The sequence below is a fragment of the Gopherus evgoodei genome, chromosome 21, assembly GCF_007399415.2.
Source record: "Gopherus evgoodei ecotype Sinaloan lineage chromosome 21, rGopEvg1_v1.p, whole genome shotgun sequence".
Classification (NCBI taxonomy): Eukaryota; Metazoa; Chordata; order Testudines; family Testudinidae; genus Gopherus; species Gopherus evgoodei.
Window position 1 is genome coordinate 9815713 of NC_044342.1, and position 25995 is coordinate 9841707.

The 25995-nt window shown below is 42.1% G+C and overlaps 2 pseudogenes; both read right to left on the reverse strand.

Annotated features, from left to right (window-relative positions):
* Positions 1–1564: 1564 nt before the first annotated feature.
* Positions 1565–10257, reverse strand: LOC115638014 (annotated as a pseudogene).
* Positions 10258–10586: 329 nt separating this feature from the next.
* Positions 10587–11179, reverse strand: LOC115638015 (annotated as a pseudogene).
* Between the last annotated feature and the right edge of the window lie 14816 nt (positions 11180–25995).

Here is a 25995-nt window from a genome sequence, read left to right on the forward strand (position 1 = left end):
GGGGAAATGGGTTGGCAGTGACATGGGGGCACAAGGGAAAGAGTTTTGGGACAAGGGCTGAAGGGGGGGCAGGCGAGGAGCTGCTCCATCTGCAGTGCTATGAGCATCTATATCGAGTCTGCTTGGCGCTCCATAATGCTTATGAGCCGCTTCATCCTTTGGTGCTGGCAATCTGCATTTTGCTGGCAGAGCCTTCTTTCAGTCTCCTGCCACTCCTGTACTTTCTGATTTTCAGTAAGGGACTGCTGCATGACTTCATGCAGCAGGTCCTCTTTGGTTCTTTGTGCATGCTTCCTGATTCTTTGGAAGGCTTTCGGCTGTTGATAACAAGGATGGCTGGGATCTCAAGGTTGCATCTGTAAAGCCAAAATGCAATAGTTAACAGAGGCAGCATTGTTCACACTAGACAGAGCAATGATTCGGTCATACTTAAAGATAAGTACAGTGTATGCAATAGCAGAAAGTGCCAGTCCCAAAACGAGCACACGTAACCCACAGGAGCCCCAAAATGGTGAGTAAGCACAGGGGCAAGGGGGACTGATTATTTCAGGGCCGTAGTGTCCTCTGGGCTTGGTTCTGTGCCTTGGGGAGAGGCTACTGCTGCAGGGGGCCTCTATACTGAACATTGTCCCCACATTTTCCAGCAGAAGAGTTTGTCCTGGAAGATATCTCGCTGCTGAGGGTAACCTGGGAATCAAGGGAGGGTCTTCTACTACATTGTGGCTTCTGCCCTGGACCTTATGCCTCTTACCTGTGTGCAGAAATGGTCCCCCCACCCCTCATGGCACAGTGGTGCAGACATGTTAGCTTTACTGGGACTAGGAGCACAGTAGCTCTGCCAAGGAACCTGTGCAAGTGCATTGCCCAGCTTCTGCATGAGACCTTTGAAGAAATCATTGAGGCCAATTACCACAATGTGAGAGAGCACATCAACACCCTATCTTGCATCTAGGCATACACGCAGCCCTAAACCCTTCTTTCTGCAGCTCTCCTCATCCCAAAAGTCCATATCGAACAACTACCTTCCCAAATAAAAGTCACTTACCGGGCACCTCTAGTGCTGTTTGTTCTTCCCCAAGTAACGTCCACTATGACTGGCTTCCTTCCTCTTGCCTTGAAAACAGCACTCTCACATCCACTTTTCTCCTCCTGCCTTTTTGAACTCTGTGCTGCTACGGCCTCTGAAGTGTTCAGATGAGTCTATAATTCCAAACGGTAGCAGACATGGAGTAATCTGCCAGTTTCCCAAAAGTCTCTCAGGGCAACCCTGAATAGCTTTGGGTATGTCCTTTTCTGGTTCAATTATTCTACCCTGTTAGAATCCAACCCATCCTGAAATGAATGATTTTCCTTTGTATCCATATTTATACTTGTTCTCTTAGAACAATCTGACAGGACAGCTATCACATGGTTTCTTCTTTGACAGCTGTGAGAGAGAGATGCTTTTAGAGTTTCTGAACTCTGAATGCCCTACACAATCACTTTGAAGTCCCTGAGCTGCATTACCTTTCTCATGAGTCTTTCATTTGCATAACACAAGGCTTCTTTCATATTTGGAGTATTATTTAGATATTGGGGAGCATATACAAAGCAAAATATTAACAAGATATAAATCAGTGAAAACAATGCATGCAAAATCAAATTAATTTATGAAGGTGAAACACTAAACACATTCGCATACACTTAACAGCATCTTTTGATCTTCTGCTAATACACATTAGAATCAATCTGACTTCCAGCTGTGAGTTTGTCAGTTTTCAACTGAGCATGCAGTTTTGACCAGATCTGGCATCAGCATCACAGAAAATTCCAATGGTTCATTACCCTCACTGTTAAAGAAAAAATAAGATGCTTTAGTTGGAGCCTGAATTTGTCAAGCTTCAACTGCCAGCTATTGAATCTTGCTGTGGTTGTCTATGCTACACTGAACAGTCCCTTTATCAAATATTCATTCCTTGGGTAGGTACCTATAGACGATCATCAAGGCACCTCTTAATATTGTCTTTCATAAAATGAATAGATTAAGCTCCTTAAATTCATCACTTAAGTCATGTTTTCTAGACCTTTAATTATTCTCATGACTCTTCTCTGAACCCTCTCCATTTATTAACACCCTTCTTCAACTGTAGAGTCCAGAACAGGATACAGTATTCCGGCAGTGTCAAATATAGAAGTAATATAACCTTTGTACTTCTACTAAAAATTCCCCTGTTTATGCAGCCCAGGATTTCATTAGCCCTTTCGGCTACAACATTTCACAAGGAGCTCACATTCAGCTGATTATCCACCACAGCCCCCAAATATTTTTTCAGAGTCACTGCTTCCCAGGATAGAATGTCTCATCTTGTATTTATGGCCTGTGTTCTATATTCCTAGATGTATACATTTATATTTAGCTGCATTAAAATACAAAGTACTTGCTTGTACACAGCTTACCAAGCAATCCAGATGCCTTTGAATCCATGTAGCCTGTCCCCCTCATTATTGAGGCCTCCCCCATTTTCTGGAGTCTTCATCACTCTTGATTTTACTCTGTTACTGGTAAAATATTGGATCATATTTGTAGTTTGACGTTTGCATAGTTCAACTTTTAGCCACTGGATATTGCTATAACTTTATCTGTTAAATGTAAGAGTTATTTACTCCCAGTTACTTACTTATTTTGATTAAGTCATTGCTTAACTGCCCTTTCAATATATATCTTCTTCGGTCTCTTCCAGGAGGCCGTATTCTGTCCCATTAATCAATCTTCTACTCTTTCTCTGAAAGCTTTTCAGTTACCCAATATAAATTTAATGTAGAGACACCAGGACTGGGTACAGAATTCCAGGAATAGTCTCACCAGTGTTTAATACATTTACACCACTGTCAGTGTAAAGAGAATTAATCCTTCACTGTAGTTACTCATGATTTGTCCCTAGCTGAGAGGAGAACATTTAAGGTATTTCAGAAAAGAATATATTGCATTTCTAGCAAGAATGGAGATGTACAATTTCCCCATCCCAGAGTCTCTCAAGCACAACACACAACAGCATCATCCTATAGATGTTACCTGAGGGAACATTTGCCTGCCTATTGTCTTCCTGAGAGCACATCTTATCTCCTTGTTCCTCAGGCTGTAAATAATGGGGTTTAATGTTGGAGTCAGCACTGTGTATACCAGGGAAAGGAACCTATTACTGCCCTGGGACTGCATATAAATAAAAGTTCCAGTCCCTGGGACTGCATATAAATAAAAGTTCCAGTCCCATAGAAGAGAGAAACCACAATGAGGTGTGAGGAGCAGGTGGAGAAGACTTTGTGTCTGCCTTCAGCTGAGGGCATCTTCAGGATGGTGGAGAAAATGAGGCCGTATGACAAGAGGATAAGCAAAAATGGTGCCAGGATAAAGAGAACTGTGGTGGTAGTAACTGCAGCTTCATTCTTGTGGGAGTCTGTGGAGACCAGTCTCAGCACAGGGAAAACGTCACAGAAGAAACGATTGATTCTATTAGACCCACAGAAAGGCAGCGTAAATATCGAAATGGTGTGTCCAAAACCTACCAGGATAACAACAATCCAGGAACCGGCTGCCATCCAAGCACAAACCATCTGGTTCATGCTGAGGGTGTATTGCAGGGGGTGGCATATGGCCACGTACCGGTCATACGCCATGACAGAGAGGAGGCAGCATTCAGGTGATACCAAAGAGAGAGAAGAGAAACATCTGAGCACCACAGCCTACAAAGGAGATGGACTGGGTCTCCGAGATCAGGGTGACCGAGGTGTAGCAGATCTCCAGGAAGGACAAATTCCTGAGGAAGAAATACATAGGGGTCTGAAGGACAGAGTCTGTGATCATGATGATAAGAATCAGAGTGTTCTCTACCAGGGCCATCACATAGAAGGTTAACACCAGCACAAAGGGTAGGACTTGCAATGATTGGAAATCGGAGAATCCCACCAACTCTATTCAGTCACACATGTCTGGTTGTCCTACCATTGAGTGTCCTCAATACTCTTCAGCAGAGACCTTGGAACCTGCAAACGAAGGGAAGCGATTGCTGATATTAGATACAGATGTAGTTGCAGGGAGGAGGGAAGGGGAATGATGGAACTATTCTTTTTTGCAACATGCCATTTAGCTGAAATCAAAATATGTTTCAGGAATGGCCCAATTTTGACCAAACATTCAACAAAAATAATTTGCAATGAGTTAAATCAAAATGAATTATTTTGTTTATAGACTTTCCCATATCATTTTGTTCCTACACTCTTATTTCATTTTATTTTCACTTTTATGGGATATTGGGTTCAAAGTATTAACTTTTAAATACTATAATAACATATAAAACAATATTAGATTTATATATTATACACAAAACAATATTTGGTATTCTGTACTCTGTTTTATATCATATTATAATTGCAATGGTTTGGAATTATTGAAATGAAACATTTCAATAATGTCACTTTGATATATCTGGATTTTTTTTTCACAATATCCATTTCATGAAAAATTTCAAAATATTCCAATTCAGAATGGAAACATATTTTGAAATGTCCATATTTCCAAGAAGATAGAAATTCCATTTTCTAACCAACTCAAATTCAATATTCTCATCATGTAATAAATTAATTAAAATGACCAGAGATGGACCGTCAGTGGAACCTAAGAACAGAAGAACCCATTGTGGGGAGTTGAAATCTGGTTTAAACTGGAGCTCCAATCTGCAAATTAATATCTGGCTGGCTGTGTACCTCAGAAAGAAAGGGGATCAGTCAGAAAAGCTTCACCCACTGAGATCCATCCCAGGCTTCAGAATGGAAAGAGTAATTATGCAAGACATTATTTTTTTCTATTTAAAAACAATTTTGCCCCCTCTCTGCAATCATCAGGAATAATCAGATTATTCTGAAAAATGGATAGCACAAGCAGGGGATTCTTTGTAGAAGTTTCCAGGATTTTAGAAAAAAGGGGTCATGAGATTTAGCAAGCTGAACATTTATTCCTTTTAAAATGTTCTTGCTGCATAGATACTTCGTATATGTATGTATGTACATATATATGTATGCAAGTGTGTGCGTATATGCACGAGAGAGAGCTAAGTGAGCATCTATCAGAAGGGCTGTGGAATAAAACATGTTTAAACCTGAGTTTCTCTCCTTTGCTTTCTTGCAAATACAACTCCAGTAGAGCACCAATACAGACGTCTTTGTCAGGGCCACATCCAAACTGATGGCATATCTAAATGAATAGTGCTGCATTAAGTGATAACTCACACTTCCATTTTCCATTAGCAAAATCCAGAGTCTCTTACTCAGGTTTTACTCAATCCTTTCTCTTTTTAATGTGTATGGGATTTTTTTTCCTGAATTTGTGAAATCCGAACAGAGACCCCAGGTTTGCCTTGCCGTGATCCTTGAGGCAGCTCATCAGTTTTTACATATTCCTGATTTAAATTGGAGTAAGCCCTGAGTATATCATAGAATCATAGAATGTCAGGGTTGGAAGGGACCTCAGGGGATCTTCTATTCCAACACCCTGCTCAAAGCAGGACCAATCCCCAATTAAATCTTCCCAGCCAGAGCTTTATCAAGCTTGACCTTAAACACCTCTAAGGAAGGGGATTCCATCACCTCCTTAGGTAACCATTCCAGTGCTTCACCACCCTCTCCTAGTGAAAAAGTTTTTCCTAATATCCAACCTAAACCTACCCACTGCAACTTGAGACCATTACTTCTTTTTCTGTAATCTGCTACCACTGAGAACAGTCTAGATCCATTCTCTTTGGAACCCTCTTTCAGGAGTTGAAAGCAGCTATCAATTCCCCCCTCATTCTTCTCTTCTGCAGACTATACAATCCCAGTTCCCTCAGCCTCGCCTCATAACTCATGTGTTCCAGCCCCCTAATCTTTTTTGTTGCCCTTCACTGGACTCTTTCCAATTTTTACACATCCTTCTTGTAGTGTGGGGCACAAAACTGGACACAGTACTCCAGATGAGGCCTCACCAATGTCACATAGAGGGGAATGATCACATCCCTCGATCTGCTGGCAATGTCCCTACTTATACAGCCCAAAATGCTGTTAGCCTTCTTGGCAAGAAGGGCATCCATTGATTCATTTCCAGCTAGTTGTCCACTGTAACCCCTAGGTCCTTTTCTGCAGAACTTCTTCCTAGCCATTCGGTCCCTAGTCTGTAAAAGTGAATGGGATTATTCTGCCCTAAGTGCAGAACTCTGCACTTGTCGTTGTTGAACCTCATCAGGTTTCTTTTGGCCCATTTAATCCTTCTTGTTCTTCCTCTGATCATTTTCTAACAGTTGCATTGGTAGCCTTTGGTAAAGTGAGCTTATGTCTTTATACTCAAGTGGGCATAAGATGGCAAGCAATCCCTGCTCAGACAAATCAAACCCCTTCTTTCCAGATCTGACTGGAACAATTCTAATGGCCAGAGAGGCCATCTACTCCTCAGTGCATTCCATACTCAAGCTACCTGTCAGGCAGGGGATAACAATGTTGATTTTGCTTGTTTGGATTTTCAGACTTTGACCCTCACAACACATTTCACAGGTAACCAAACCAAACACTTTTGGAGCTCTCCACTGCCTTCACTGAACCATTCATTCTCTCTCACCTGGACTGAATTCTGAGGAAAAATCAATAAACAGAAGTGCCTGTAGCACCTCCATTACCTGTCACTCTCTAGCAGACTTGTATGGTCTGAGTTTTGAAAGAACCCGCCACTGGCTTATCTCTGCTCCCACTGAAGACCACAGGAGTTTTACTATTCTCTTCAGTGGAAGAAGAGGTAGGCCATAGCTGATTTTGGAAAATGAGGGTCTTCTTAATTCTTTCAGGACTGTTGAGCCATTGGATGAGCGAACACTTGAAAGCAGAATTGTTCATAAAACCCTGTGAGTTTGCCACAGATTTCAATTGATACATGATTTCACCCGCAGAATTTCAACCCAGAAGGCACCATTGAAATCATTTAGTCTGATCCACTGTGTAACACAGACCAGAGAACTAATCACACAGCCTCCTTTGCCCCATCAATCCCTTAGTAAATATACAATGGAACCAATTCTATCCACTCCTACATCTTCAAGAAAGAATGTCTCTCTTCCTCTATGTCTGCTTCTGTATCTGAGTAATTAAGCACTGAGGAGGAGCTTTTAAAATTGCTTCTAGATGCTGGGGATCTCGTGACCAAAGGAGAGAAGACAGCACTTCCCCGTAACGACATCACCAAGCAAAACCTGTCTGTTATCTCTAAGTTAGAGTTGGAGAACAAACATTGTCTTGGGAGCCCTGGTACCCCTCTCTATAACCCAGGTCCAGCAGAGCTTCCATTGATTATGACTGGAAAGTGCTCTGGGACTGAGACTGGAATTTGTCTTCATGCTCCCTTCGGTCGATGGACTGTGCTTAGAATTTCAAAACCAGAGTCAGAAAATGCTAGCTGTAAGAGCATTGTATAGTGTCATGCACACTTCCCCATTAGTAACTGAGAAAAACAATCATCTACAAAGGCTAGGCATCCATCTGCCATGGAAAGTCAATGGAAATTAGCAGCCTCTCTCTCTTTGCATGTATCTATACATCAATCTCGGTTTTGGTAGGCATCCACCTAGGTCCACTGACTTATGGCAGTAGGGTGCATGCTAGCACACTAAAAATAGCTTTGTAGATTGTAGCAGGGTGGACTCCTGCTCCAGGAGAGAAGGGGTTAAAACAGCCCTGGCAAGGGGCCATAGCTGGAGCCAGAAGCCTGGGCTGATGGCAGGAGTGGCTGCAGCTGGGGGCCATGCCCCAAACTGAGCCACAGGGCTGTATAAGAAGGCCAGGGGAGCCAGAAGCAAAAAGAGTCTCTCTCTGACTGGAGAGAGAGACAGGCTTGGCTGCTTGGGAACTCACTCAGGGCGCCTAGAGGAAGGCAGGGCTGGGGAAAAGCCTTAGAAGCTGAGAAGCCCTAGGCCAGCAACTCCTCAGGCTGCGGGGCCTAATTCGAGGCCTGCAAGGTACTGGGCTTACAGAGGGGCAGCCGGAGGGTGGGTAAAGGCAGCCAGGCCAGAACCCCTTTGCCTATGATGAGTGGCTGATACTGCAGTCTGCCCCAGGGTGTGGGGGCTAGACAATGACTAGGCAGTAGCCAATACTGAGGCAAAGTGGGGTGGGTATTCCCCTGGGAGGGGGGAGACCCAGTTAAAGAGGCACCAAGGTCCAGGGAGGGGCCCGGGGCCAGCAGAGGACAGGTGGATAACTGGCCTGCAGAGGGCGCTCCGTAGCTGGAATCGAGCTAATTCCCCGAAGCAACCAGCAGGAGGAGCTGCGGGGGTGAGTCCGCCCGTTTACATAGATAGTGCTGTGACATTAGGTTTCAGTGCCCAAACGCCAGCCTATGACACCATGTCTAGACAGCTATTCTTAGCATGATAACATGAGGCCTCCTAGTCTGAGTCTGTGGACCAGACTCCAAGATGCCCTCATGGGATTTTTAAAATCCTACTGGTGGCGAGATCCACAAACAAATCTAGGCACCTAACTATTACTTTAGGTGCCTAAGTCCAACACTGAGTATTTTGCAGGTGGTTCTGTCCCCAGAAACTCCCACAGATACTGTGAGTAAGTCTTTGGAAGGGGAAAGTAGCACACTGCAATGGACAAGACCTGGCAATAAGAGTGAAGCTCCTTGGGATTGTTACCCTGAAAAATGAGTTTCAGGGTGCTGCTATATGATTTTCCTTTGTATCCATATTTATATTTGTTCTCTTAGAATAATCTGACAGGACAGCTATCACATGGTTTATTCTTTGACGGCTGTGAGAGAGGGATGCTTTTAGAGTTTCTGAACTCTGAATGCCCTGCACAATCACTTTGAAGTCCCAGAGCTGCATTATCTTTCTCATAAGAGTCCTTCATTTGCATAACACAAGGCTTCTTTCATATTTGGAGTATTATTTAGATATTGGGGAGCATATACAAAGCAAATATTAACAAGATACACATCAGTGAAAACAACGCATGCAAAATCAAATTAATTTATGAAGGTGAAACACTAAACACATTCGTATACACTTAACAGCATCTTTTGAGCTTCTGCTAATACACATTAGAATCGACCTGACTTCCAGCTGTGAGTTTGTCAGTTTTCAGCTGAGCATGCAGTTTTGATCAGATCTGGCATCAGCATCACAGATTGTTCCAATGGTTCATTACCCTCACTGTTAAAAAAAAAAATAAGATGCTTTATTTGGAGCCTGAATTTGTCAAGCTTCAACTGCCAGCCACTGAATCTTGCTATGGCTGTATCTGCTACATTGAACAGCCCCTTTTATCAAATATTCATTCCTTGTGTAAAGTATCAGAGGGTAGCCATGTTAGTCTGGATCTGTAAAAGCAGCAAAGAATCCTGTGGCACCTTATAGACTAACAGACGTTTTGGAGCATGAGCTTTCGTGGGTGAATACCCACTTCCTCAGATGCATGTCATGCATCTGAGGAAGTGGGTATTCACTCATGAAAGCTCATGCTCCAAAACGTCTGTTAGTCTATAAGGTGCCACAGGATTCTTTGCTGCATTCCTTTTGTAGGCACTTATAGACGGTCATCAAGTCACCTCTTAATATTGTCTTTCATAAAATGAATAGATTAAGCTCCTTAAATTCATCACTTAAGTCATGTTTTCGAGGCCTTTAATTATTCTCATGGTTCTTCTCTGAACCCTCTCCAATATATTAACACCCTTCTTCAACTGTGGACTCCAGAACAGAATACAGTATTCCAGCAGTGTCAAATACAGAGGTGAAATAACCTTTCTACTTCTACTCAAAATTCCCCTGTTTAGGCAACCCAGGATTGCACTAGCCCCTTTGGCTACAACGTTTCACTAGGAGCTCACATTCAGCTGGTTATCCACCACAGCGCCCAAATATTTTTTCAGAGTCACTGCTTCCCAGGATAGAATGTCTCATCTTGTACTTATGGCCCGTGTTCTTTTTTCCTAGATGTATACATTTATATTTAGCTGCATTAAAATACAAACCCCTTGCTTGTACACAGTTTACCAAGCAATCCAGAAGCCTCTGAATCCATGTGGCCTGTCCGCCTCATTATTGAACCCTCCTCCATTTTTTCTGGAGTCTTCATCACTCTTGATTTTACTATCTTACTGGTAAAATATAGGATCATATTTGTAGTTTGACGATTGTCTAGATCAACTTTTAGCCGTTGGATCTTGCTATAACTTTGTCTGTTAAATGTAAGAATCATTTACTCCCAGTTACTTACTCATTTTGATTAAGTCATTGTTTAACCATCCTTTCATTAACAATATATATCCTTCAGTCTCTGCCAGGATGCAGTTTTCTCTCCAATTAATCAGTCTTCTACCCTTTCTTTGGTCTCCCCAGTGTTTTATACATTTACACTTCTGTGAGTGTAAGGGGAATTAATCCTTCACTGGAGTTACTCATGATTTGTGCCTGGCTGAGAGGAGAACATTTAAGACATTTCAGACAAGCATATATTGCATTTCTAGCAAGAACAGAGATGTACAATTTCCCCACCTCAGAGTCTCTCAAGCACAACACACAACAGCATCATCCCATAGATGTTACCTGAGGGAACATTTGCCTGCCTATTGTCTTCCTGAGAGCACATCTTATCTCCTTGTTCCTCAGGCTGTAAATAATGGGGTTAAATGTTGGAGTCAGCACCGTGTATACCAGGGAAAAGAACCTATTACTGCCCTGGGACTGTTCTGAACTGGGCTGCATATAAATAAAAGTTCCAGTCCCACAGATGAGAGAAACCACAATGAGGTGTGAGGAGCAGGTGGAGAAGGCTTTGTGTCTGCCTTCAGCTGAGGAAATCTTCAGGATGGTGAAGATGATGAGGCTGTATGAGAAGAGAATGGGGCCAGGCTAAAGAGAACTGTAGAGGTAGTAATAGCAACTTCATTCTTGTGTGTGTCTGTTGAGACCAGTCTCAGCACAGGGAAAGGATCACAGAAGAAATGGCTGATTCTATTAGACCCACAGAAAGGCAGTGTAAATATTGAAAAGGTGTGTCCAAAACCTACCAGGATACCAATGATCCAGGAACCGGCTGCCATCCAAGCACAAACCATCTGGTTCATGCTGAGTGTGTATTGCAGGGGGTTGCATATGGCCACGTACCGGTCATACGCCATGACAGAGAGGAGGCAGCACCCCATGATACCAAAGAGAGCAAAGAAAAACATCTGAGCACCACAGCCTACAAAGGAGAAGGACTGGGTCTCCGAGATCAGGTTGACCAGCATCTTGAGCCGGGTGACCGAGGTGTAGCAGATCTCTAAGAAGGATAAATTCCTGAGGAAAAAATATATGGTGGTCTGAAGGGCAAAGTCTGTGATCGTGACGATAACAATCAGAGTGTTCCCTGTCAGGGCCATCACATAGAAGGTGAACACCAGCACAAAGGGTAGGACTTGCAGTGATTGGAAATCGGAGAATCCCAGTAACTGTATCTCAGTCACACATGTCTGGTTGTCCTTCCCCATGTCCTCAATACTCTTCAGCAGATACCTTGGAGCCTGAAAACAAAGGGATGCAATTACTGATATTAGATACATATGTAGTTGAGGGGAGGGGAATGATCACACTGTCCTCCTTTGTAAAATGCCATTTTGCTGAAAGCAAAATATGTTGCAGGAATTGGCCAATTTTAACAACACATTCAACAGAAAAAAATTGAAGAGTTGAATCAAAATGCATAATTTTTTTTATATATGTTCCCATTTCAGTTTGTTACTTTCTTATTTTGTTTTATTTTGACTTTTTGTCACATTAATTTATAAAATATTACCTTAGAATATTAAATACAATATTAAGTTTATATATTATATACAATATTATATTTGATGTTTTGTTTTATGTTTCATATTACATTATAACAGTAATTGTTTAGAACTATTGAAATGAAATATTTCAACATTATCAAAATGAAACCTTCCAATAATGTCACTTCAGTGTATCTGGATTCTTTTTTTTTTTTTTCACAATATCCATTTCATGAAAATTTCAAAATATTGAAGTTCAGGAAGGAAACAAATTTTAAAATGTCCATATTTCCCGGAAGATAGAAATGCCATTTTCTAATCATCTCTAGTTCAATATTCTTATCATGTAAAAATTAATCTTAATAACCAGAGATGGACCTTCAGTGGAACCTAAGATCTGAAGAACCCATTTTGGGGGTTTGAAATCTGGTTTAAACTCGGGCTACAACGTGCAAATTTATGCAGCAGAATAGGCTGTCTGTGTACCTCAGAAAGTAAATGATTCAGAAGAAGCTTCTCTGACTGAGTTCCATCCCAGGATTCAGAATGGACACAGTAATTATGCGAGACCTTAAAATGTTTCTATTTAAAAACAATTTTGCCCCTTCTTAGCAACCCTCAGGAGTAATCAGATAATTCTGAAAATTGGATAGCACAAACAAGGGCTTCTTAGTGGAAATTTCTAGGGTTTTAGAAAAAGGGGACCATGAGATTTAGCAAGCTGAACATTCATTCCTTTTAAAATATGCTTGAGGTATAGATACTCCTCATATGTAGGTCTATATGCATGCGAGTGTGTGTGTGTGTGTGTGTGTGTGTGAGAGAGAGAGAGAGAGAGAGAGAGAGAGAGAGAGAGAGTGAGACAGAGAGCCAAGTGAATATATATTTAGAAGAACTGTGGAATAAAACATGATTAAACCTGAGTTTTTCTCCTTTGCTTTCTCTTAAATAGAGCTGCAATAGAGCATCGATACAGATCTCTTTGTGAGGGCCACATCCAGACTAATGGCATGTCTTAATGACCAATGCTGCTTTAACTGGGAGCTCACCTCCCTTTTCCATGAGCATAATCCAGAGGATTTTACTGAGGTTTTACTCAATCCTTACTCTTTTCAAAGTGTAGGGGATTTTTTCCTGAGTGGATGAAATCTGAACAGATACCCCAGTTTGCCTTACTGTGATCCTTGAGGTAGCTCATCAGGTTTTATATATTCCTGATTTGAATTGGGGTCAGCCCAGACTATAAATGAGAGAGGACCCAGGATTCTTCTCCTTCTTTTGTTCATTTTATAACAGCTGCACTTGCAGCCTTTGTTAGATTGACCTCATGTGGGTCAAAGACAGGGAGTACTCTCTTCTCAGACAAATCAAAATCTTTCGGGATCTGGCTGGAACAATTCTATTGATCAGAGAGGCTGTCCGTACTCCTCAGTCCATGCCACCCTCAGGCTGCCTGTCAAGCAGGGGATAACAATGTTGATTTTGCTTGGTTGGATTTGCAGACTCTGACCCTTCCAACACATTTCACAGGTCACCAAACCACACATGTGGGTATCTCCACTGCCTTTAATTCTTCCTCACCTGGGCTGAATTTTCAAGAAAAAATCAGTAAAAAGAAATCCATGTAGCACCTCCATTAACTGTCACTCCCCTTATAGAGTTGTATTGTCTGAGTTTCGAAAACACCAGCCATTGGCTTAACTGTGTACCCACTGAAGACCACAGAAGTTTTACCATTCAATGGGAGAAGAGATAGGCCAGTGATGATTTTGGAAAATTATGGTCTTCTTACTTCTTTCAGTTCTGTTGATCTGTTGGATGAGCAAACACTTGAAAGTACAGCTGTTCATATAACCTTGTGAGTTTTGCCATTGACTTAAATTGATCCAGGAGTTCACCTTCAATCCATGAGGAGCTATTGAGATGTTTTAGTCTGACCCACTCCGTAATAGAGACCAGAAAACTTCAGATAACCACACAGTTTGCTTTGTCCCATCAGTCCCTTATTACGTAGAAGATGGAACCAATTCCATCCACTCCTACCTCATCAAGAAAGAATGTCTTTCTTCCTCTACGTCTGCTTCTGCCTCTGAGTAATTAAGTACTGAAGAGGAGCTTTTAAAATTGCTTCTAGGCACTGGGGATCTCATGGCTAAAAGAGAGAAGACAGCACTTCCCCATAAGGACATCACCAAGAAAAACCTTCGGAGCCCTGGAGACCTCTCTCCATAACTCAGGTCCAATAGAACTTTCATTGACTCTATGACTGAAAAGCCCTCTGGGACTGAGAGGACAATTCAACCTTCATGCTGCCTTCAGTCTATGGACTGTGCTTAGAATTTCAAAACCCTAGTCAGTAAATGCTAGCCCTAAGAGCACTGTATAGTGGCATACAGACTTCTCCATTAGTAACTGACAAAAATAATAATAATAATAATCTAACCTGGTTAGGCATCCAGCTCCTATGGAAAGTCAATTGTAATTAGCTGCTTATCTCAGTCTGCATCTATACATCAATCTAAGTTTTGGTAGGCATCCATCCTGGACAATGATCCCCTACTTTCACAGGCCTTGGGTGGCAGGTCAGTCCTCGCTCACAGACAGCCTGCCAACCTGAAGCATATTCTCACCAGCAATTATATACCACACCATAGTAACTCTAATGCAGGAACCAATCCATTCGACAAACCTTGATGCCTACTCTGCCCACATATCTACACCAGCGACACCATCACAGGACCTAACCAGATCAGCCACACCATCACCAGTTCATTCACCTGCACGCCCACCAATGTAATATACACCATCATATGCCAGCAATGCCCCTCTGCAATGTACATCGTCCAAACTGGATAGTCGCTACGTAACAGGATAAATGGACACAAATCAGATATTAGGAAAGGCAATATACAAAATTACCAGGATGTGTATCTGCTGCACATGTTTAGATAGATAGATAGATAGATAGATAGACAGATAGATAGATAGATTAGATAAAGATGCATGGGATTGATGGATAGATAGTTATATTCCTTCCATGGATAGGAGGAGATGCTGTGTGTCCCTCAGTGAAGTCTGAGTAAGTTTCCCAGACATGAAGAAGAGTTCTGTGTAGCTTGAAAGGTTGTCTTTCTCACCAATAGAAGTTGGTCTAATAAAAGATATTATCTCACCCACCTTGTCTCTCTAATATCCTGAGACTGACATGGCCACAACAATACTGCATATATTACCCTTTATGACTGATAGGGAAACTGAGTCACTGAGTGCTGAGGTGATGGTCATAGTCTGTGGCAAAAGAAAGAGTGGAATCTGTGTCTTCAGATACCCATGTGCTGGTCCTAATCCAAATGAATATTCTTCCTTCCTGATTGTCTGTGATGAGCATCTTATGCACCATAGTTGATTCCATAGCAGGTCAAAGAAGAGATCCTGCCACCTATCACACCTGTGCAACTTAATTTTGTTCCATGTCCCACCAGTCACAGCATCCCATACTGCACTCACAGTGCTCAACCTCTAGGAGTCCAGAAAGGAGCTCAGAGTGGAAGGAGGCATCACAGTAAGGAAGCAATAACTCAGTGGCTGACAATGAATTTTAAGCAGGACATGGCCCTACCCAAGTGTTAAAAATGGTACACTCAGCCCTGGAGTAGACTGACATGAATCATGAAAAATGGTGAGGGCCATCTCCACTTACTCAAGATAGAATTTAATAGGGGCTCTACATGCTTCCAGGGTCCACCATTTGGAGAATGCAGATGTATAAATGAGGGAAGGCAGAGCATGTGAAGTATAAAGTAGAAGACTACTGGGAATTGACAATATTCAAGACTCTTTTCATTCAGGTGAGTGAAGAAGGCCCCATGTCCACTGGTCACCCACTCAGTCATGGAGGGACAGAAGACATTAATTTAGTTGACTCTATAAGGTCTTCTGGAGTACAACTCTCACATTTTGTAATGGAACATGGCTGCGTGTGGATACAAACATCATTTTCTCTCTTATCAACAAACGGGACTGAATCAAATGTCACCGGCAATAAAACCCAGGCCTCTACCACTTGATCTAAAGGAATAACGTCTTTGCATGGGAATCAGTGGCAAATTGCTATACTGTTTGAAGGACTGGGTTGCTGTAGTTGCTGTGTCCAGATACCAGGAGACAGGATCTTAGGCAAATAAATGGTGCTTATTTATGCTATGGTGCCACATTCACCACCAAACAGTCAGAAGTCTTACCGATCCACCATAGCAGAGAAATGGAAGCCATCATGGTGGCAGCATATATGACATTTCCATCTGTATTCAGGTATGGGACAAGTTTCTGGAGCTGAACAAAGTCAAATCTGGATGTAAATCTACTAGGGGGTGGAAGTGGATGAGTTGGGACATGAGGTCAAAATTCAATTGTCTGTGATTCTTTGGGCTGCATCCTGCCTTGTATGAGTAACCCCATAAACCATTATGGAAGTTTGCCTGAGTCAAAATTCCATGAGTCCCTCAGTGTTTTGTATTGATATAAGCTAGGATTTAGGGTGGCCATATGTGCCTTTTGTGGAGACCACATATTGGAGTGGCTCTTTCCAGGCTATGGTGGAATTCAGGGAGACTAATAGCTATCTGTCAAGAGAAGCAACACATGTTATTGAGGCTGATATATGAGAAAGCACAGAATAACTTCACCCAGATCCTGCCCAGGGGCCCAGTTCTTCGTGCCTGCTACAGACTACAAAGCGGTTTGAGCTATTCATGCATTGTGGGGGAAAGATCACACCCCAAGAAGGGATCAGAGAATGGGGGAGGGGAGAAAATGCTCAGCATTCAGGAGGAGGAAGAGAGTGAGGAAACATCTCCCTTCTCTCCAGCATGGAGGAAGACTGTGGGAGATCCTGAAATGTTGAAGAATAAGTGATAAGTAATGAAGATCCAACTTCATCAAAGATGTTGGAGACCTAGTAGGAATGAATCTGCTTCCTAATGTGAAATTAAGGTAATAAAGTGTCACCTATAGCCATGGTACAATATGCTGGTTACTGTTTTTATCAATGTCTGTGTCTATGTGGTGCTTCTTTCCAAAGTCCCAGCAACATGGCACCTTTCTACAGCACAACTACTACAAAGCCATGGCTAGGGAACCATGAGCATATGGTGCTTCTCGGTCGCTTTGTCTGATGACCAAGCAACCCCTCCTCAGCAATTCCAGCCCCCTGTTCATTCTAAAACTCACCCTCGTATCAGATGTAGCAAAAAACCTTGCATCATTCTGGAAGGCTGACCTCTGTCATCATTTGTTACTAACGGTGGCTCAGATTTCCTGGCAACATCACAGCGAAGTCTCTGTGGAGATAATTCTCATGTGGTCACCAAAGCAGATATAGGTGATTGCAATGCAGCACATGGGGAATCATGCTGCATAGGCGACTGTTTGTGTCTGTGCAAGTGCATGAGGCAGGAATTTATATAGGGACACCTCTCTTTTGATGTCATTCTCCTCTCACCCCAGTTTTCTCGCAGTGCATCTCTGTGGACTTCAGTGCAGTTATTCCAGATTTATACTGCAGTAAGTGACAGGAGAATTGTTTCCTAATTTACTTCTTTTTTATCTTCATTCATTTCAATGATAAGTCAGTTACTATAATGTGAATTTAAGTGTATACATCTCTTATTTATTTACTTGTAATTTATTGATTTTCCCCCAAACACCCTAAAGGGAGAACAAGAAAAAGCAGAGGAACATAAAGGGAAATGAATTAGAGGGGAGGAGAGGAAAAGGAAGGGATAAAGTGGGGAAAGGAGTGCAAAGGACAGCAAAAATTCAATTTCCATCCACTGAGGAGTAATCAAAGGTTTTTTAAAAAAAATTAGTGCTAATATTTTCAGATTTGTCTGAGGTGCCTCTATGCTGAAACATTATCTGCTCTTTCAGCCAAGTCTCTGTGTCAAGCTTCTATTCCTGGAGACATTTCTCTTTCTTCTTCACTAGTAGTTTTTGCACAGATGTAATTCATAAAGTCATATCTGCTAAAAAGCCTTGAAATGGTTGATAAATTAAAAATTAGACAGTAGCAGACTGAATCCCAACGACAAATGAACCTGGAGTTACTCTAAATTAAAATCAACCATTCTGAGTCACTTCACACTGAGTCAACATTCAGTGCTGCAGAGAGTTGCCTGGGGTTATTTGTGCAGAGGTTGTGTTGTTGTGTGGGTGATTGTGCTGATTTGTGTGTTTGTACAGGTTGTGTTGTGTGGGGGTTGATTTGTGTGAGTGTGTACTACTGTGAGGAGCTTTGTCTGTTTGGGGCTACTGGTTTTGTTGGTTGTGCTGTGGGGATGATTTTGTTGATTTGTGTCTAAGGGGGTTTGAGCTACAAAATTTGTGTCCATTTGTGCGAGTGGCAGCTGGGTCAAGTAATCCCAAAATTCTGTTCACTTTTTTGACTGCCGCTGCACATTGAGTGGATGTTTTCAGAGAACTATCCACAGTGCCTCCCAGATCTCTTTCTTATGCAGTAACAACTAATTTAGAATCCATCACTTTATATGTGTGGCTGGAATTATGTTTTCCATTACTTTGCATTTTTCTTCATCTGCCATTTTGTTGCCCAGTCACCTAGTTTTGAGAAATCCTTTTGTAGCTCTTCACCGTCTGTTTGGGACCTAACTATTATGAATAGTTATGTGTCATCTGCAAATTTTGCCACCTCACTGTTTACCCCTTTTCCCAGATTATTTATGAATATATTAAATAGGACTGGGTCCAGTACAGACTGCTGGGGAACACCACTATTTACCCCTCTCCATTCTGAAAACTGATCATTTATTCCTACCCTTTGTTTCCTATCTTTTAACAAGTTATTGATCCATGAGAGGACCTTCCCTCTTATCCCATGACTGCTTACTTTGCTTAAGAACCTTTGGTGAGGGTGTGACGTTGCACTCCATATGCTTTATGAAAATATGCTTATGAATATAACGTAACTGGAATATGCTTTACACTAATACCCCTTGTATGGTGTCATTAGAAAGCTTGTAATCTACTAAGCGTGTTCATCCTATTTGTTTGCATGTATTATTTCTATATCTGGACTTTGGAGAATAAGATATAAATTTGTATCACTGATGTAAACATATTAGGGGGAGGCCATTAAGGGTGCTCCAGAAACACTCAATTGTAAATGGCCTTAGTTACTTGAAAGCCTGTGTACATGTGGGCCAGCCCATGGGGAGTGGAGACCATGTCACCTGATAATAAAATTCATCTTAAACCTGGTACTTTTCTATTTAGAACGAGGGATGGAGACCCAGGGAGACAAAAGATTCCCACCTTGTGCCAAAGCTAGGAAGGAGTCCAGTGTGTGAAAGAAGCTTATTGGAACATCTTTGAGGGTGAGATATTACCTGTAATCAGTTTCTTAATGTATTAGGCTTAGACTTGCGTGTTTTATTTTATTTTACTTTGTGACTTACTTTGTTCTGGCTGTTATTATTTGAAACCACTTAAATCCTGTTTAATACTTAATAAAAATCACTTTTTGTTTATTGATAAACCCAATGTAAGTGACTAATACCTGAGGAGCAAACAGCTGTGCATATCTCTCTATCAGTGTTATAGAGGGGGAACAATTTATGTTTACTCTGCATGAGCTTTATATGGAGTAAAATAGATGTATTTGGGGTTTGGATTCCATTGGGAGCTGGGTGTCTGGGTGCTGGAGACAGGTAACCTGCCGAGCTGTTTTGGTTAAAGTCTGCAGCTTTGGGGGCATGGCCCAGACCCTGGGTCTATGTTTCAGCAGGCTAGTGTGTCTGGCTCAACAAGGCAGGGTTCTAGAGTCCCAAGCTGGCAGGGATATTAGGCTCAGATATAATTTCAGCACACCAGGTGACAGTCCCGAGGGGATCTCCGTGACCGAACCCGTCAGAGAGTGACCTTGTCAAAGGCTTTCTGAAAATCTAAGTACATTGTACCCACTGGATCCTCCCGTCTACATACTTGTTGACCTCGTCATAGAATTCTGGTACAATGGTGAGGCATGATTTCCCTTTACAAAAAACATGTTGACTATTCCCCAAGAAATTACGTTCATCTGTGTGTCTGATAATATTGTTCTTTATTATAGCTTCAACCAGATTGCCTAGTACTGAAGTCAGGCTTACCTGACTGAAGTCACCTCCGCAGCCATTTTTTAAAAACTGAGGACTAATCTGAAAAGAAGAGACTTTCAAATTGGGATGAGGGGGAGGAAGATTTATTTGTTGTTCGCTTTTCGTTGTTTCCTCTCCGGATGGAGGGAGAAGCCAAGCAGGTACAACATTTCCTGAAAATATATCCAGTATAATCCATCTAAATCCACAGAAATTGTAAATAAGGGCAAGGAAAAGTGTTAGCTTATCTTTTGGTTTAGCTTGTGACTTTTCCTATGCTACAGAGGTAGTTTTATTCCCATTTTTGTAACTGTAAAGTTCAGCTCAGAGGGAAACCTCTGTGTTTTAAATATTTTTATTACCCTGTAAAGTTACCTTCCATCCTGATTATTCAGGTGTGATTCTGTTATTTTTTTCTTTATGAAGCTCTTCTTTTAAGAACCTGATTGAGTTCAGTGTCCTGAAGACAAAGGGTCTGGTCTGTGCTCACATTGCTAAGGCAACTGGTTGGTAGTTCGTTCTCAAGCCTCCTCAGGAAAGGGGGTAAAGGGGCTTGGGGGAATATTTTGGGAAAATAGGGATTCCAAATGACCCTTCCCTGAATTTCTGTGTAAACCACTTGGTGGTGGCAGCAAAACTGTCCAAGGACAAGGAAAGGAATTTGTGCCTTGAGGAAGTTTTAACCTAAACTGATAGAATATAAGTTTAGGGAATCTTTTGTGTGGGTCCCCACATCTGTATTCCAGAGTTCAGAGGGAGGAGGGAACCTGACAGCTCCTCTAATGATATCTCAATCTGGGAAAGTTCCTCAGATTTGTCACCTAAAAAGAATGGCTCAGATTTGTGAATCTTCCTCACATCCTCAACCATGAAAACTGATGCAAATAATTCATTTAGTTTCTCTGCAATGGCCTTATTATCCTTGAGTGCTCCTTTATCATCTCAATCATCCATTGGCCCTACTGGTTGTTTAGCAGGCTTCCTGCTTCTGATAGCTTTCTTAGGGGTTTAGCTTAAAGGTTACAAGGAAACAAATGCATCTGGGGTTAGCAGAGAAGAGTCCACAAGCTTACAGAAAATAAAAGAAATAACCCTAATCACATCTATCTAAACATTCCTTGTCCCAATTAATCCTTCTAGGATGAATTTTCATACCTGGTCCAAACTTTACACAGCATTCTAGCTGCCCCCTTCTCTTCAGGCCAGAGAGAGAAACAGAGAGACAAAGGGAAAGCTTTTTTCCTCATTTTAAAAAGTTCTAGCCTTCCCATTGGCTCTTTTGGTTGGGTGCCCACTTCCTTTTCTTTATCTGGGGGACTTTTTAACCCTTTAAAGGTAAAGCAAGAAGCCACCAAGAGGGACTTTAAAGCTAACTGGCTCGCTGGGTGTCCATAAAAGGAGCTCCTCCCTCCAGCTTCATTTATCACAGATAGTTTTCAAAATATCACCTTTAGGCCCTTTTGAAAATATTCCATGAATATTAGGTGTTACACAACTGTCAGAAAGAATGGTGCAGAGAAATGAACATGCTATGTTATTCCTTTTAGAATCATAGAAGATTGTGGTTGGAAAAGACCTCAGGAGGTCATCTAGTCCAACCCCCTGCTCAAAGCAGGACCAACACCAACTAAATCATCCCAGCCAGGGCCTTAAAAGAATGGAGATTCCTGCCCAGGATGCTGGCCAGTCTCCTGATTGGGGACAGAACCATCTCTGTTAGAGGCTGCATCATACAATTTTATTTCTTTGGTTCTCTGGCAACCATTGAATGTTCTCTCTTATCTATGATGTCTTATGATCGGTATTTAGCGATATGCAAACCCCTGCATTATGCAGCACTTATGAACAGCAAATTCTGCATCAAGCTAGTGGTTGGGTCTTGGATAGGTGGATTTACATCTATTGCCATGTTAATTATTATGACGTCCCAGTTAACATTCTGTAGCCCCAATGAAATTGACCATTTCTTTTGTGATTTAACCCCAATAATAAACCTGTCATGCAGCAATACCCACATGCTGGAAGTTACTGCTTTATACAGTCCTCTATATTCACTCTGCCTCCATTTCTATTAACACTGGCATCCTATGTTTGTATCATCTTTGCCATCCTGAGAATCCCTTCCACCATTGGGAGGCAAAAAGCCTTTTCTACTTGCTCCTCCCACCTTATTGTGGTGACAATTTTCTGTGGGACTCTAGTCATTGTGTATTTGCTATCAATCTTTGATGCACTAAAGGACCTAAACAAAGTGTTCTCCGTCTTCTATGGAGTCCTGACCCCACTGGTCATCCCCCTCATATACAGTCTGAGAAACTGAGGTAAATGAAGCCTTGAGGAAAGCTCTCCTTAGATTTTTTGTCTTTGACAAGAATATAGATATTTCAAGATAACAGACATATGTGTAATGGGGTAATCATTGGGACATGAACTTGCAAAGTCTGACTCATGTGAGTAGCCCTAAATTATCTTAGTGTGCCTGTTGAACTAGTGAATATCAGGATAAGGATATTTTGAATTCAAGGACAGATTTTAATGGCGCAGTCTGTGTGTTGAGCACCTGTAGTCATGTGATAAAATTGGGGGAGGGGGGTATTAGCGCATCAAGATAAATTCTGAGACATACACTGCACCAGCACTCACACTCAAATGTCTGAAGAATACTGTATATCATCTCTGAACTTTGATTACTTATATTTTGAGCATAGATGAGTTTGCAAGAAAATATCTTAATTACTTCATGAGAATAAAATTTTAAAAAGTGTTTTTTGCATTTTAGCATTAATTTAGCATTTGTCCCCTCTCCTACCTTTTCCCCCGAATGACCTTATAACTGAAATAAACCATACCGTTCATACTTTCCATAATGTTAAAACTGATTTAAAATATTTATGTAGGCTATGTTTGTAACCATTAGATTTTAATGATGCTAAATTGTTAAGAAAAATTGTCTAATAATTAGATTAGGAATAAATTATGCACATGGCTATGTCAGCAGCTCAGATCACTCTTAAGTGCAGCCACGATGACATCACTCTTCCTTTCCTGCCAATTCGCATGCTGCAGGTCTATATCATAAAATGATTCCACGAGAGAAGGTAAATGTATGGATGTGCCAAGAGTTCTCACTGATGACTTGGCCTTCATCAGTGTTATTAAAGGTTCCATGGCTACATGTTACATACTCCTGTGTTACATACGAGAGGTGGGTCACACAGCCCCAGGAGCAGCCAAAGGAAGAGTTTATGACTCAGGAAGAATGCTCCCCGTTTCTCCCTGGCAGCACTAATTTGCTGCTTACCAGGTCACTGGGAATGGAAACTAATATTTTACCATTCCATTATCCTTCCAGCCTACAGCCTACCAAATTCATCTGCATCCTTCTTAAAGTGATGTATTGCTGCTGCAGTGCTAAAGCTGCTAAGTGCTGCTGTGTCTGGAGCTCTGACATCAGCTACACTAACAGGGAATGCAGCTTATCAGACCTTGATATTGTTCATAAACAAAGACCACAGGCTGGGTTCATTGGTGAAGTTACTCAGCCAGGTTTATTTTTGATGAGGCACAGTCCTAGATCCCCAGCTCAATGGTTACATGTACACTACCGCATGCATGCTCAAGACATGGGCACTGGCTCAGTAAAGATGCCAGGATCTTGTCCCTTAGGCTGGCACAAAGAGGCCCCTCCTGTGACTTCTCCTTTTACACAAATAAGTTATGTATTACACACCAGACACTATGTTACTATCTGTACTTTGTAACTGTTAGTTCCATGAAACTTTCTCCTCCACTATCCTGTCATTCTTTCTTTATCATACGAGGGGTCAGTGTGTCTCTGTACCATCTCCTAGGAACGTGCTTACACATTTACTTGAACTCTGGGTGTTCCTGTACCATCTTCTCAGGTCAGCAATGTGCTTACTTGGTATTAGCTAATAGTTGGTGCATTGCTATTTGCCAAGGCCAGGCCTTCTCTGGTTCACAGACTTTGGTTCACACTGCTAGTTATACCAAGGGCTCCAGCAAGGCCTACATGTGGCACTCGGAACTGGACACAGTACTGCAGCTGAATCCTCACTAGTGCTGAGTACAGCAGCCATACAACGCTCCTGTTGATACACCCCCAAAGTATATGAGCCTTTTCCTCAACTGCATCACAATGTTGGTTCATATTTGATTTTTGATCCACTGTGACTCCCAGTTACTGCAGGACTCTGCCTGGTCAGTTACTCCCCATTTTGTTATTGCTGTTCATTTGATTTTTCCTTCCAAAGTGAAATACTTTGCACTTATCACTGAATTTCATCTGGTACAATGCACATCAATTCTCCAATTTTGTCACATCTGTTTGGAATTCTAATCCTGTCCTCCCAAGTGCTGGCAACCCCCTCCAATTGAGTGTCATCTGAAAATTTTATAACCTTACACATATAAGACAGATGTGCATATGGAGTACATAGATACTAGCTAGCCCTGCCAAAATTATTGAACCCTGAATCACCGTAGACCTTTAACACTTGATCTAAAGAAATATCATCTTTCCATGTGAATTAGAAGCAGGCAGTTATATTTGCTTACTGCTGATACTAGAGAGAAACAGGATCGTGTGCACATAAATGGTGTGTATTTACATTAGGGTATCACTTTTACCAAACATTCATCTTACGGATACGCCAAGGAGGAAAGACAGGAGCCAGCATGGTTGCAGTATGCATGGCATTTCCAATTGTACTCAGCTATGGGGAAAGTTTCTAGAGCTGAGTGGTGACCAATCTTTGCTAAAAAACTATTTTCATTACGTGTGGGGATATGGCTCAGGATAGGGAATCAAAATTCAATTGTCTTTGAATCCTAAATCTGTATTGTGACTCACATCAGTAGCCCACCAACCCGTGGAATTTTGCCTGAATAAGAATTCACTATGTCCCCCAGCGTTAGGCATTGACTTTCACAGGGATTTGGGGATTGCTATGCATGGTTGCCATGGGGAGCACATATTGAAGAGGCATGGCAGAACTGAGGCAGATTAATGCCTGGCTGATAAAGAGAAGCAATTCCCATTATTGAGTGCTGTACGTGAGAATGGACAGGGGTTGCTGAGGAAACAGAACAGCTCCTCTCAGATCCCATCCAGGGGGCCCTGTTCTTCCTACCTGCCATAGTGTACAACACTGAACTAGTCACACTTTATAGGGGGAGACTTGGACCCCAGAAAGGGCTGAGAGGTGGAGGGAATAGAAAGGAACCATCTCCCTTCCCTCCAGGATGCAGGAAGACTGAGGAAGAACTTGAAATGCTAAAGAAGAGTAGTAACATAGTGGTCTAACTCCAAGGCAGGAATGGATCTGCTCCCAACTCTGAAATGAAGATAGTAGAGGTTCACCTATAGGCATGCTCAGCATGCTGGCTACCGTTAACATCTGTGTCCTTATGGTATCTCACCAGGATACTACAGCAACATGACACCTGTCCTCCCAGGCAGTCACTACAAAACAACATTTATGATCATTTTGCAGCTTTCTCTGATGACCAAGTGACCTCCCCCTCCTCTTCAGCTTTTTCAGCCCTTATGGATTGAAGCTGCCCATTCTATAACTCACCCCATATCAGATGTAGCAGTGTGTGGACTTATCCCTGAAGCACCTCCCACTGGTCTCTCAGGGAATTAGCTTGATTTCCAGCCCAGACCACCCTCTGCAGGCCAGTGATCTGCCACATCTTGGCCCCCCATGTCCCTCCCAGACTCCAGTGCCCATTTTCTCTCGTGTGCTGCCCCCTGGCAATACCCCAACAATCTCGTAAGTCTCCCTTCTCCAGAGAGCCCCCATCCACTACCCCAACCTCACCTCACCTCATTCTGGGCTACTACCAGTCCTTACCTAGCCCCTGCTCACTAGACAGACTGCAGTATAAAAGCCACTCATCACAGGCAAGGAAGTTTGGCCTGCTGCCTTTTTCTACCACCCAGTATCTCTATGGGCCTGGAACCAGGCCCTGCAGCCTGGGGAGTCACCAGCCTGGAGCTCCCCTGGCTCT